The following is a 13,623-nucleotide window of genomic DNA, read 5'->3' on the forward strand; positions in this document are numbered from 1 at the left end:
AGATTCTCCTTTTTCCACTATGGGCCCCATAGAGCTGCCAATGTCCACATGCACTCTCTACAGAAAGAGTGTTTCAGAACTGCGCAATCAAAAGTAAGCTTCAACTCTGTTAGTTGAATGCACAGAACAGAAAGAAGTTTCGCAGAATGCTTCTGTGTAGTTGTTAATTGAAGATATTACTTTTTCCACTATAGGCCCCTTAGAGCACCGAATATCCTCTTGCATTTTCTACAGAAAGAATGATTCAGAACTGCTCAATCAAAAGTAAGGTTCAACTCTGTTAGTTGAATTCACAGAACAGAAAGAAGTTTCACAGAATTCTTCTGTGTAGTTTTTAATTGGTTATATGCCTTTTTCCTCTATAGGCCCGGGAATGCTCCGAATGTCCTCTTGCAGTTTCTCCAGAAAGAGTGTTTCAGAACTGCTCAATCAAAAGAAAGCTTAAACTCTGTTAGTTGAATGCACAGAACAGAAAGTAATTTCAGAGAACGTTTCTGTGTATGTTTTATTTGGAGATATTCCTTTCTCCACTATAGGCCCCGTAGCGCTCTGAAAGTCCACTTGCAGTTTCCACAGAAAGAGTGTTTCAGAACTGCTCTAACAAAAGTAAAGTTCAAATCTGTTAGTTGAATGCATAGAACAGAAAGAAGTTTCACAGAATGCTTCTGTGTAGTTTTTATTTGAAGATATTCCTTTCTCCACTATAGGCCCCTTAGCGCTCTGAATGTCCACTTTCAGTTTCCACAAAAAGAGTGTTTCAGAACTGCTCAATCAAAAGTAAGCTTCAACTCTGTTAGTTGAACTCACAGAACAGAAAGAAGTTTCACAGAATTCTTCTGGGTAGTTTTCATTTGAAGATATACCTTTTTCCACTATAGGCCCTTTAGCCCTCCGAATGTCCACTTGCAGTTTCAACAGAAAGAGTCTTTCAGAACTGCTCAATCAAAAGTAATCTTCAACTCTCTTAGTTGAATGCACAGAAGAGAAAGAAGTTTCACAGAATGCTTCTGTGTAGTTTTTATTTGAAGATATTCCTTTTTCCATTATAGGCCCCTAAGCGTTCTGAATATCCACTTGCAGTTTCTACAGAAAGAGAGTTTCAGAACTGCTCAATCAAAAGTAACGTTCAACTCTGTTAGTTGAATGCAGAGAACATAAAGAAGTTTCACAGAATGCTTCTGTGTAGTTTTTATTTGCAGATATTCCTTTTTCCACTATTGGCCCCTTCGTGCTCAGAATATCCCCTTGCAGTTTCTACAGGAAGAGTGTTTCAGACCTGCTCTATCAAAACTAAGTTTCAACTCTGTTGGTGGAATGCACAGAACAGAAAGAAGTTTCACAGAAAGCTTCTGTGTAGTTTTCATTTGAAGATATACCTTTTTCCAGTACATGCTCCATAGCACTGTGATTGTCCACTTCCAGTTTACACAGAAAGAGTGTTTCAGAACTGCTCAATCAAAAGTAAGCTTCCTCTCTGTTAGTTGAATGCACAGAACAGAAAGAAGTTTCGCAGAATGATTCTGGGTAGTTTTTATTTGAAGATTCTCCTTTTTCCACTATGGGCCCCATAGAGCTGCCAATGTCCACATGCACTCTCTACAGAAAGAGTGTTTCAGAACTGCGCAATCAAAAGTAAGCTTCAACTCTGTTAGTTGAATGCACAGAACAGAAAGAAGTTTCGCAGAATGCTTCTGTGTAGTTGTTAATTGAAGATATTACTTTTTCCACTATAGGCCCCTTAGAGCACCGAATATCCTCTTGCATTTTCTACAGAAAGAATGATTCAGAACTGCTCAATCAAAAGTAAGGTTCAACTCTGTTAGTTGAATTCACAGAACAGAAAGAAGTTTCACAGAATTCTTCTGTGTAGTTTTTAATTGGTTATAGGCCTTTTTCCTCTATAGGCCCGGGAATGCTCCGAATGTCCTCTTGCAGTTTCTCTAGAAAGAGTGTTTCAGAACTGCTCAATCAAAAGAAAGCTTAAACTCTGTTAGTTGAATGCACAGAACAGAAAGTAATTTCAGAGAACGTTTCTGTGTATGTTTTATTTGGAGATATTCCTTTCTCCACTATAGGCCCCGTAGCGCTCTGAAAGTCCACTTGCAGTTTCCACAGAAAGAGTGTTTCAGAACTGCTCTAACAAAAGTAAAGTTCAAATCTGTTAGTTGAATGCATAGAACAGAAAGAAGTTTCACAGAATGCTTCTGTGTAGTTTTTATTTGAAGATATTCCTTTCTCCACTATAGGCCCCTTAGCGCTCTGAATGTCCACTTTCAGTTTCCACAAAAAGAGTGTTTCAGAACTGCTCAATCAAAAGTAAGCTTCAACTCTGTTAGTTGAATGCACAGAACAGAAAGAAGTTTCACAGAATTCTTCTGGGTAGTTTTCATTTGAAGATATAACTTTTTCCACTATAGGCCCTTTAGCCCTCCGAATGTCCACTTGCAGTTTCAACAGAAAGAGTCTTTCAGAACTGCTCAATCAAAAGTAATCTTCAACTCTCTTAGTTGAATGCACAGAAGAGAAAGAAGTTTCACAGAATGCTTCTGTGTAGTTTTTATTTGAAGATATTCCTTTTTCCATTGTAGGCCCCTAAGCGTTCTGAATATCCACTTGCAGTTTCTACAGAAAGAGAGTTTCAGAACTGCTCAATCAAAAGTAACGTTCAACTCTGTTAGTTGAATGCAGAGAACATAAAGAAGTTTCACAGAATGCTTCTGTGTAGTTTTTATTTGCAGATATTCCTTTTTCCACTATTGGCCCCTTCGTGCTCAGAATATCCCCTTGCAGTTTCTACAGGAAGAGTGTTTCAGACCTGCTCTATCAAAACTAAGTTTCAACTCTGTTGGTGGAATGCACAGAACAGAAAGAAGTTTCACAGAAAGCTTCTGTGTAGTTTTCATTTGAAGATATACCTTTTTCCAGTACATGCTCCATAGCACTGTGAATGTCCACTTCCAGTTTACACAGAAAGAGTGTTTCAGAACTGCTCAATCAAAAGTAAGCTTCCTCTCTGTTAGTTGAATGCACAGAACAGTAAGAAGTTTCGCAGAATGATTCTGGGTAGTTTTTATTTGAAGATTCTCCTTTTTCCACTATGGGCCCCATAGAGCTGCCAATGTCCACATGCACTCTCTACAGAAAAAGTGTTTCAGAACTGCGCAATCAAAAGTAAGCTTCAACTATGTTAGTTGAATGCACAGAACAGAAAGAAGTTTCGCAGAATGCTTCTGTGTAGTTGTTAATTGAAGATATTACTTTTTCCACTATAGGCCCCTTAGAGCACCGAATATCCTCTTGCATTTTCTACAGAAAGAATGATTCAGAACTGCTCAATCAAAAGTAAGGTTCAACTCTGTTAGTTGAATTCACAGAACAGAAAGAAGTTTCACAGAATTCTTCTGTGTAGTTTTTAATTGGTTATATGCCTTTTTCCTCTATAGGCCCGGGAATGCTCCGAATGTCCTCTTGCAGTTTCTCCAGAAAGAGTGTTTCAGAACTGCTCAATCAAAAGAAAGCTTAAACTCTGTTAGTTGAATGCACAGAACAGAAAGTAATTTCAGAGAATGTTTCTGTGTATGTTTTATTTGGAGATATTCCTTTCTCCACTATAGGCCCCGTAGCGCTCTGAAAGTCCACTTGCAGTTTCCACAGAAAGAGTGTTTCAGAACTGCTCTATCAAAAGTAAAGTTCAAATCTGTTAGTTGAATGCATAGAACAGAAAGAAGTTTCACAGAATGCTTCTGTGTAGTTTTTATTTGAAGATATTTCTTTCTCCACTATAGGCCCCTTAGCGCTCTGAATGTCCACTTTCAGTTTCCACAAAAAGAGTGTTTCAGAACTGCTCAATCAAAAGTAAGCTTCAACTCTGTTAGTTGAATGCACAGAACAGAAAGAAGCTTCACAGAGTTCTTCTGGGTAGTTTTCATTTGAAGATATACCTTTTTCCACTACAGGCCCTTTAGCGCTCCGAATGTCCACTTGCTGTTTCAACAGAAAGATTCTTTCAGAACTGCTAAATCAAAAGTAATCTTCAACTCTCTTAGTTGAATGCACAGAAGAGAAAGAAGTTTCACAGAATGCTTCTGTGTAGTTTTTATTTGAAGATATTCCTTTTTCCATTATAGGCCCCTAAGCGTTCTGAATATCCACTTGCAGTTTCTACAGAAAGAGAGATTCAGAACTGCTCAATCAAAAGTAACGTTCAACTCTGTTAGTTGAATGCAGAGAACATAAAGAAGTTTCACAGAATGCTTCTGTGTAGTTTTTATTTGCAGATATTCCATTTTCCACTATTGGCCCCTTCGTGCTCAGAATATCCCCTTGCAGTTTCTACAGGAAGAGTGTTTCAGACCTGCTCTATCAAAATTAAGGTTCAAATCTGTTGGTGGAACGCAGAGAACAGAAAGAAGTTTCACAGAAAGCTTCTGTGTAGTTTTCATTTGAAGATATTCCTTTTTCCAATACATGCTCAATAGCACTGTGAATGTCCACTTGCAGTTTATACAGAAAGAGTGTTTCAGAACTGCTCAATCAAAAGTAAGCTTCCTCTCGGTTAGTTGAATGCACAGAACAGAAAGAAGTTTCGCAGAATGATTCTGGGTAGTTTTTATTTGAAGATTCTCCTTTTTCCACTATGGGCCCCATCGAGCAGTCAATGTCCACATACACTCTCTACAGAAAGAGTGTTTCAGAACTGCGCAATCAAAAGTAAGCTTCAACTCTGTTAGTTGAATGCACAGAGCGGAAAGATGTTTCGCAGAATGTTTCTGTGTAGTGGTTAATTGAAGATATTCCTTTTTCCACTATAGGCCCCTTAGAGCACGGAATATTCTCTTGCATTTTCTACAGAAAGAATGATTCAGAACTGCTCAATCAAAAGTAAGGTTCAACTCTGTTAGTTGAATTCACAGAACAGAAAGAAGTTTCACAGAATTCTTCTGTGTAGTTTTTAATTGGTTATAGGCCTTTTTCCTCTATAGGCCCGGGAATGCTCCGAATGTCCTCTTGCAGTTTCTCCAGAAAGAGTGTTTCAGAACTGCTCAATCAAAAGAAAGTTTAAACTCTGTTAGTTGAATGCACAGAACAGAAAGTAATTTCAGAGAACGTTTCTGTGTATGTTTTATTTGGAGATATTCCTTTCTCCACTATAGGCCCCGTAGCGCTCTGAAAGTCCAATTGCAGTTTCCACAGAAAGAGTGTTTCAGAACTGCTCTATCAAAAGTAAAGTTCAAATCTGTTAGTTGAATGCATAGAACAGAAAGAAGTTTCACACAATGCTTCTGTGTAGTTTTTATTTGAAGATATTCCTTTCTCCACTATAGGCCCCTTAGCGCTCTGAATGTCCACTTTCAGTTTCCACAAAAAGAGTGTTTCAGAACTGCTCAATCAAAAGTAAGCTTCAACTCTGTTAGTTGAATGCACAGAACAGAAAGAAGTTTCACAGAATTCTTCTGGGAGTTTTCATTTGAAGATATAACTTTTTCCACTATAGGCCCTTTAGCGCTCCGAATGTCCACTTGCAGTTTCAACAGAAAGAGTCTTTCAGAACTGCTCAATCAAAAGTAATCTTCAACTCTGTTAGTTGAATGCACAGAAGAGAAAGAAGTTTCACAGAATGCTTCTGTGTAGTTTTTATTTGAAGATATTCCTTTCTCCACTATAGGCCCCTTAGCGCTCTGAATGTCCACTTTCAGTTTCCACAAAAAGAGTGTTTCAGAACTGCTCAATCAAAAGTAAGCTTCAACTCTGTTAGTTGAATGCAGAGAACAGAAAGAAGTTTCGCAGAATGATTCTGGGTAGTTTTTATTTGAAGATTCTCCTTTTTCCACTATGGGCCCCATAGAGCTGCCAATGTCCACATGCACTCTCTACAGAAAGAGTGTTTCAGAACTGCGCAATCAAAAGTAAGCTTCAACTCTGTTAGTTGAATGCACAGAACAGAAAGAAGTTTCGCAGAATGCTTCTGTGTAGTTGTTAATTGAAGATATTACTTTTTCCACTATAGGCCCCTTAGAGCACCGAATATCCTCTTGCATTTTCTACAGAAAGAATGATTCAGAACTGCTCAATCAAAAGTAAGGTTCAACTCTGTTAGTTGAATTCACAGAACAGAAAGAAGTTTCACAGAATTCTTCTGTGTAGTTTTTAATTGGTTATAGGCCTTTTTCCTCTATAGGCCCGGGAATGCTCCGAATGTCCTCTTGCAGTTTCTCCAGAAAGAGTGTTTCAGAACTGCTCAATCAAAAGAAAGCTTAAACTCTGTTAGTTGAATGCACAGAACAGAAAGTAATTTCAGAGAACGTTTCTGTGTATGTTTTATTTGGAGATATTCCTTTCTCCACTATAGGCCCCGTAGCGCTCTGAAAGTCCACTTGCAGTTTCCACAGAAAGAGTGTTTCAGAACTGCTCTAACAAAAGTAAAGTTCAAATCTGTTAGTTGAATGCATAGAACAGAAAGAAGTTTCACAGAATGCTTCTGTGTAGTTTTTATTTGAAGATATTCCTTTCTCCACTATAGGCCCCTTAGCGCTCTGAATGTCCACTTTCAGTATCCACAAAAAGAGTGTTTCAGAACTGCTCAATCAAAAGTAAGCTTCAACTCTGTTAGTTGAATGCACAGAACAGAAAGAAGTTTCACAGAATTCTTCTGGGTAGTTTTCATTTGAAGATATATCTTTTTCCACTATAGGCCCTTTAGCCCTCCGAATGTCCACTTGCAGTTTCAACAGAAAGAGTCTTTCAGAACTGCTCAATCAAAAGTAATCTTCAACTCTCTTAGTTGAATGCACAGAAGAGAAAGAAGTTTCACAGAATGCTTCTGTGTAGTTTTTATTTGAAGATATTCCTTTTTCCATTATAGGCCCCTAAGCGTTCTGAATATCCACTTGCAGTTTCTACAGAAAGAGAGTTTCAGAACTGCTCAATCAAAAGTAACGTTCAACTCTGTTAGTTGAATGCAGAGAACATAAAGAAGTTTCACAGAATGCTTCTGTGTAGTTTTTATTTGCAGATATTCCTTTTTCCACTATTGGCCCCTTCGTGCTCAGAATATCCCCTTGCAGTTTCTACAGGAAGAGTGTTTCAGAACTGCTCTATCAAAATTAAGGTTCAACTCCGTTGGTGGAACGCAGAGAACAGAAAGAAGTTTCACAGAAAGCTTCTGTGTAGTTTTCATTTGAAGATGTTCCTTTTTCCAATACATGCTCCATAGCACTGTGAATGTCCACTTGCCGTTTATACAGAAAGAGTGTTTCAGAACTGCTCAATCAAAAGTAAGCTTCCTCTCTGTTAGTTGAATGCACAGAACAGAAAGAAGTTTCGCAGAATGCTTCTGGGTAGTTTTTATTTGAAGATTCTCCTTTTTCCACTATGGGCCCCATAGAGCTGCAAATGTCCACATACACTCTCTACAGAAAGAGTGTTTCAGAACTGCGCAATCAAAAGTAAGCTTCAACTCTGTTAGATGAATGCACAGAACAGAAAGAAGTTTCGCAGAATGCTTCTGTGTAGTTGTAAATTGAAGATATTCCTTTTTCCACTATAGGCCCCTTAGAGCACGGAATATCCTCTTGCATTTTCTACAGAAATAATGATTCAGAACTGCACAATCAAAAGTAAGGTTCAATTCTGTTAGTTGAATTCACAGAACAGAAAGTAGTTTCACAGAATTCTTCTGTGTAGTTTTTAATTGGTTATAGGCCTTTTTCCTCTATAGGCCCGGGAATGCTCCGAATGTCCTCTTGCAGTTTCTCCAGAAAGAGTGTTTCAGAACTGCTCAATCAAAAGAAAGCTTAAACTCTGTTAGTTGAATGCACAGAACAGAAAGTAATTTCAGAGAATGTTTCTGTGTATGTTTTATTTGGAGATATTCCTTTCTCCACTATAGGCCCCGTAGCGCTCTGAAAGTCCACTTGCAGTTTCCACAGAAAGAGTGTTTCAGAACTGCTCTATCAAAAGTAAAGTTCAAATCTGTTAGTTGAATGCATAGAACAGAAAGAAGTTTCACAGAATGGTTCTGTGTAGTTTTTATTTGAAGATATTTCTTTCTCCACTATAGGCCCCTTAGCGCTCTGAATGTCCACTTTCAGTTTCCACAAAAAGAGTGTTTCAGAACTGCTCAATCAAAAGTAAGCTTCAACTCTGTTAGTTGAATGCACAGAACAGAAAGAAGCTTCACAGAATTCTTCTGGGTAGTTTTCATTTGAAGATATACCTTTTTCCACTACAGGCCCTTTAGCGCTCCGAATGTCCACTTGCTGTTTCAACAGAAAGATTCTTTCAGAACTGCTAAATCAAAAGTAATCTTCAACTCTCTTAGTTGAATGCACAGAAGAGAAAGAAGTTTCACAGAATGCTTCTGTGTAGTTTTTATTTGAAGATATTCCTTTTTCCATTATAGGCCCCTAAGCGTTCTGAATATGCACTTGCAGTTTCTACAGAAAGAGAGATTCAGAACTGCTCAATCAAAAGTAACGTTCAACTCTGTTAGTTGAATGCAGAGAACATAAAGAAGTTTCACAGAATGCTTCTGTGTAGTTTTTATTTGCAGATATTCCATTTTCCACTATTGGCCCCTTCGTGCTCAGAATATCCCCTTGCAGTTTCTACAGGAAGAGTGTTTCAGACCTGCTCTATCAAAATTAAGGTGCAACTCTGTTGGTGGAACGCACAGAACAGAAAGAAGTTTCACAGAAAGCTTCTGTGTAGTTTTCATTTGAAGATATTCCTTTTTCCAATACATGCTCAATAGCACTGTGAATGTCCACTTGCAGTTTATACAGAAAGAGTGTTTCAGAACTGCTCAATCAAAAGTAAGCTTCCTCTCGGTTAGTTGAATGCACAGAACAGAAAGAAGTTTCGCAGAATGATTCTGGGTAGTTTTTATTTGAAGATTCTCCTTTTTCCACTATGGGCCCCATCGAGCAGTCAATGTCCACATACACTCTCTACAGAAAGAGTGTTTCAGAACTGCGCAATCAAAAGTAAGCTTCAACTCTGTTAGTTGAATGCACAGAGCGGAAAGATGTTTCGCAGAATGTTTCTGTGTAGTGGTTAATTGAAGATATTCCTTTTTCCACTATAGGCCCCTTAGAGCACGGAATATTCTCTTGCATTTTCTACAGAAAGAATGATTCAGAACTGCTCAATCAAAAGTAAGGTTCAACTCTGTTAGTTGAATTCACAGAACAGAAAGAAGTTTCACAGAATTCTTCTGTGTAGTTTTTAATTGGTTATAGGCCTTTTTCCTCTATAGGCCCGGGAATGCTCCGAATGTCCTCTTGCAGTTTCTCCAGAAAGAGTGTTTCAGAACTGCTCAATCAAAAGAAAGTTTAAACTCTGTTAGTTGAATGCACAGAACAGAAAGTAATTTCAGAGAACGTTTCTGTGTATGTTTTATTTGGAGATATTCCTTTCTCCACTATAGGCCCCGTAGCGCTCTGAAAGTCCAATTGCAGTTTCCACAGAAAGAGTGTTTCAGAACTGCTCTATCAAAAGTAAAGTTCAAATCTGTTAGTTGAATGCATAGAACAGAAAGAAGTTTCACACAATGCTTCTGTGTAGTTTTTATTTGAAGATATTCCTTTCTCCACTATAGGCCCCTTAGCGCTCTGAATGTCCACTTTCAGTTTCCACAAAAAGAGTGTTTCAGAACTGCTCAATCAAAAGTAAGCTTCAACTCTGTTAGTTGAATGCACAGAACAGAAAGAAGTTTCACAGAATTCTTCTGGGTAGTTTTCATTTGAAGATATAACTTTTTCCACTATAGGCCCTTTAGCGCTCCGAATGTCCACTTGCAGTTTCAACAGAAAGAGTCTTTCAGAACTGCTCAATCAAAAGTAATCTTCAACTCTCTTAGTTGAATGCACAGAAGAGAAAGAAGTTTCACAGAATGCTTCTGTGTAGTTTTTATTTGAAGATATTCCTTTCTCCACTATAGGCCCCTTAGCGCTCTGAATGTCCACTTTCAGTTTCCACAAAAAGAGTGTTTCAGAACTGCTCAATCAAAAGTAAGCTTCAACTCTGTTAGTTGAATGCAGAGAACAGAAAGAAGTTTCGCAGAATGATTCTGGGTAGTTTTTATTTGAAGATTCTCCTTTTTCCACTATGGGCCCCATAGAGCTGCCAATGTCCACATGCACTCTCTACAGAAAGAGTGTTTCAGAACTGCGCAATCAAAAGTAAGCTTCAACTCTGTTAGTTGAATGCACAGAACAGAAAGAAGTTTCGCAGAATGCTTCTGTGTAGTTGTTAATTGAAGATATTACTTTTTCCACTATAGGCCCCTTAGAGCACCAAATATCCTCTTGCATTTTCTACAGAAAGAATGATTCAGAACTGCTCAATCAAAAGTAAGGTTCAACTCTGTTAGTTGAATTCACAGAACAGAAAGAAGTTTCACAGAATTCTTCTGTGTAGTTTTTAATTGGTTATAGGCCTTTTTCCTCTATAGGCCCGGGAATGCTCCGAATGTCCTCTTGCAGTTTCTCCAGAAAGAGTGTTTCAGAACTGCTCAATCAAAAGAAAGCTTAAACTCTGTTAGTTGAATGCACAGAACAGAAAGTAATTTCAGAGAACGTTTCTGTGTATGTTTTATTTGGAGATATTCCTTTCTCCACTATAGGCCCCGTAGCGCTCTGAAAGTCCACTTGCAGTTTCCACAGAAAGAGTGTTTCAGAACTGCTCTAACAAAAGTAAAGTTCAAATCTGTTAGTTGAATGCATAGAACAGAAAGAAGTTTCACAGAATGCTTCTGTGTAGTTTTTATTTGAAGATATTCCTTTCTCCACTATAGGCCCCTTAGCGCTCTGAATGTCCACTTTCAGTATCCACAAAAAGAGTGTTTCAGAACTGCTCAATCAAAAGTAAGCTTCAACTCTGTTAGTTGAATGCACAGAACAGAAAGAAGTTTCACAGAATTCTTCTGGGTAGTTTTCATTTGAAGATATATCTTTTTCCACTATAGGCCCTTTAGCCCTCCGAATGTCCACTTGCAGTTTCAACAGAAAGAGTCTTTCAGAACTGCTCAATCAAAAGTAATCTTCAACTCTCTTAGTTGAATGCACAGAAGAGAAAGAAGTTTCACAGAATGCTTCTGTGTAGTTTTTATTTGAAGATATTCCTTTTTCCATTATAGGCCCCTAAGCGTTCTGAATATCCACTTGCAGTTTCTACAGAAAGAGAGTTTCAGAACTGCTCAATCAAAAGTAACGTTCAACTCTGTTAGTTGAATGCAGAGAACATAAAGAAGTTTCACAGAATGCTTCTGTGTAGTTTTTATTTGCAGATATTCCTTTTTCCACTATTGGCCCCTTCGTGCTCAGAATATCCCCTTGCAGTTTCTACAGGAAGAGTGTTTCAGAACTGCTCTATCAAAATTAAGGTTCAACTCCGTTGGTGGAACGCAGAGAACAGAAAGAAGTTTCACAGAAAGCTTCTGTGTAGTTTTCATTTGAAGATGTTCCTTTTTCCAATACATGCTCCATAGCACTGTGAATGTCCACTTGCCGTTTATACAGAAAGAGTGTTTCAGAACTGCTCAATCGAAAGTAAGCTTCCTCTCTGTTAGTTGAATGCACAGAACAGAAAGAAGTTTCGCAGAATGCTTCTGGGTAGTTTTTATTTGAAGATTCTCCTTTTTCCACTATGGGCCCCATAGAGCTGCAAATGTCCACATACACTCTCTACAGAAAGAGTGTTTCAGAACTGCGCAATCAAAAGTAAGCTTCAACTCTGTTAGATGAATGCACAGAACAGAAAGAAGTTTCGCAGAATGCTTCTGTGTAGTTGTAAATTGAAGATATTCCTTTTTCCACTATAGGCCCCTTAGAGCACGGAATATCCTCTTGCATTTTCTACAGAAATAATGATTCAGAACTGCACAATCAAAAGTAAGGTTCAATTCTGTTAGTTGAATTCACAGAACAGAAAGTAGTTTCACAGAATTCTTCTGTGTAGTTTTTAATTGGTTATAGGCCTTTTTCCTCTATAGGCCCGGGAATGCTCCGAATGTCCTCTTGCAGTTTCTCCAGAAAGAGTGTTTCAGAACTGCTCAATCAAAAGAAAGCTTAAACTCCGTTAGTTGAATGCACAGAACAGAAAGTAATTTCAGAGAATGTTTCTGTGTATGTTTTATTTGGAGATATTCCTTTCTCCACTCTAGGCCCCGTAGCGCTCTGAAAGTCCACTTGCAGTTTCCACAGAAAGAGTGTTTCAGAACTGCTCTATCAAAAGTAAAGTTCAAATCTGTTAGTTGAATGCATAGAACAGAAAGAAGTTTCACAGAATGCTTCTGTGTAGTTTTCATTTGAAGACATTTCTTTCTCCTCTATAGGCCCCTTAGCGCTCTGAATGTCCACTTTCAGTTTCCACAAAAAGAGTGTTTCAGAACTGCTCAATCAAAAGTAAGCTTCAACTCTGTTAGTTGAATGCACAGAACAGAAAGAAGTTTCACAGAATTCTTCTGGGTAGTTTTCATTTGAAGATATACCTTTTTCCACTATAGGCCCTTTAGCGCTCCGAATGTCCACTTGCTGTTTCAACAGAAAGAGTCTTTCAGAACTGCTCAATCAAAAGTAATCTTCAACTCTCTTAGTTGAATGCACAGAAGAGAAAGAAGTTTCACAGAATGCTTCTGTGTAGTTTTTATTTGAAGATATTCCTTTTTCCATTATAGGCCCCTAAGCGTTCTGAATATCCACTTGCAGTTTCTACAGAAAGAGAGTTTCAGAACTGCTCAATCAAAAGTAACGTTCAACTCTGTTAGTTGAATGCAGAGAACATAAAGAAGTTTCACAGAATGCTTCTGTGTAGTTTTTATTTGCAGATATTCCTTTTTCCACTATTGGCCCCTTCGTGCTCCGAATATCCCCTTGCAGTTTCTACAGGAAGAGGGTTTCAGATCTGCTCTATCAAAATTAAGGTTCAACTCTGCTGGTGGAACGCACAGAACAGAAAGAAGTTTCACAGAAAGCTTCTGTGTAGTTTTCATTTGAAGATATACCTTTTTCCAATACATGCTCAATAGCACTGTGAATGTCCACTTGCAGTTTATACAGAAAGAGTGTTTCAGAACTGCTCAATCAAAAGTAAGCTTCCTCACTGTTAGTTGAATGCACAGAACAGAAAGAAGTTTCGCAGAATGATTCTGGTTAGTTTTTATTTGAAGATTCTCCTTTTTCCACTATGGGCCCCATCGAGCAGTCAATGTCCACATACACTCTCTACAGAAAGAGTGTTTCAGAACTGCGCAATCAAAAGTAAGCTTCAACTCTGTTAGTTGAATGCACAGAGCGGAAAGATGTTTCGCAGAATGTTTCTGTGTAGTTGTTAATTGAAGATATTCCTTTTTCCACTATAGGCCCCTTAGAGCACGGAATATTCTCTTGCATTTTCTACAGAAAGAATGATTCAGAACTGCTCAATCAAAAGTAAGGTTCAACTCTGTTAGTTGAATTCAGAGAACAGAAAGAAGTTTCACAGAATTCTTCTGTGTAGTTTTTAATTGGTTATAGGCCTTTTTCCTCTATAGGCCCGGGAATGCTCCGAATGTCCTCTTGCAGTTTCTCCAGAAAGAGTGTTTCAGAACTGCTCAATCAAAAGAAAGCTTAAACTCTGTTAGTT

Source organism: Symphalangus syndactylus, chromosome 24 (genome assembly GCF_028878055.3).
Source record: "Symphalangus syndactylus isolate Jambi chromosome 24, NHGRI_mSymSyn1-v2.1_pri, whole genome shotgun sequence".
NCBI lineage: Eukaryota > Metazoa > Chordata > Mammalia > Primates > Hylobatidae > Symphalangus > Symphalangus syndactylus.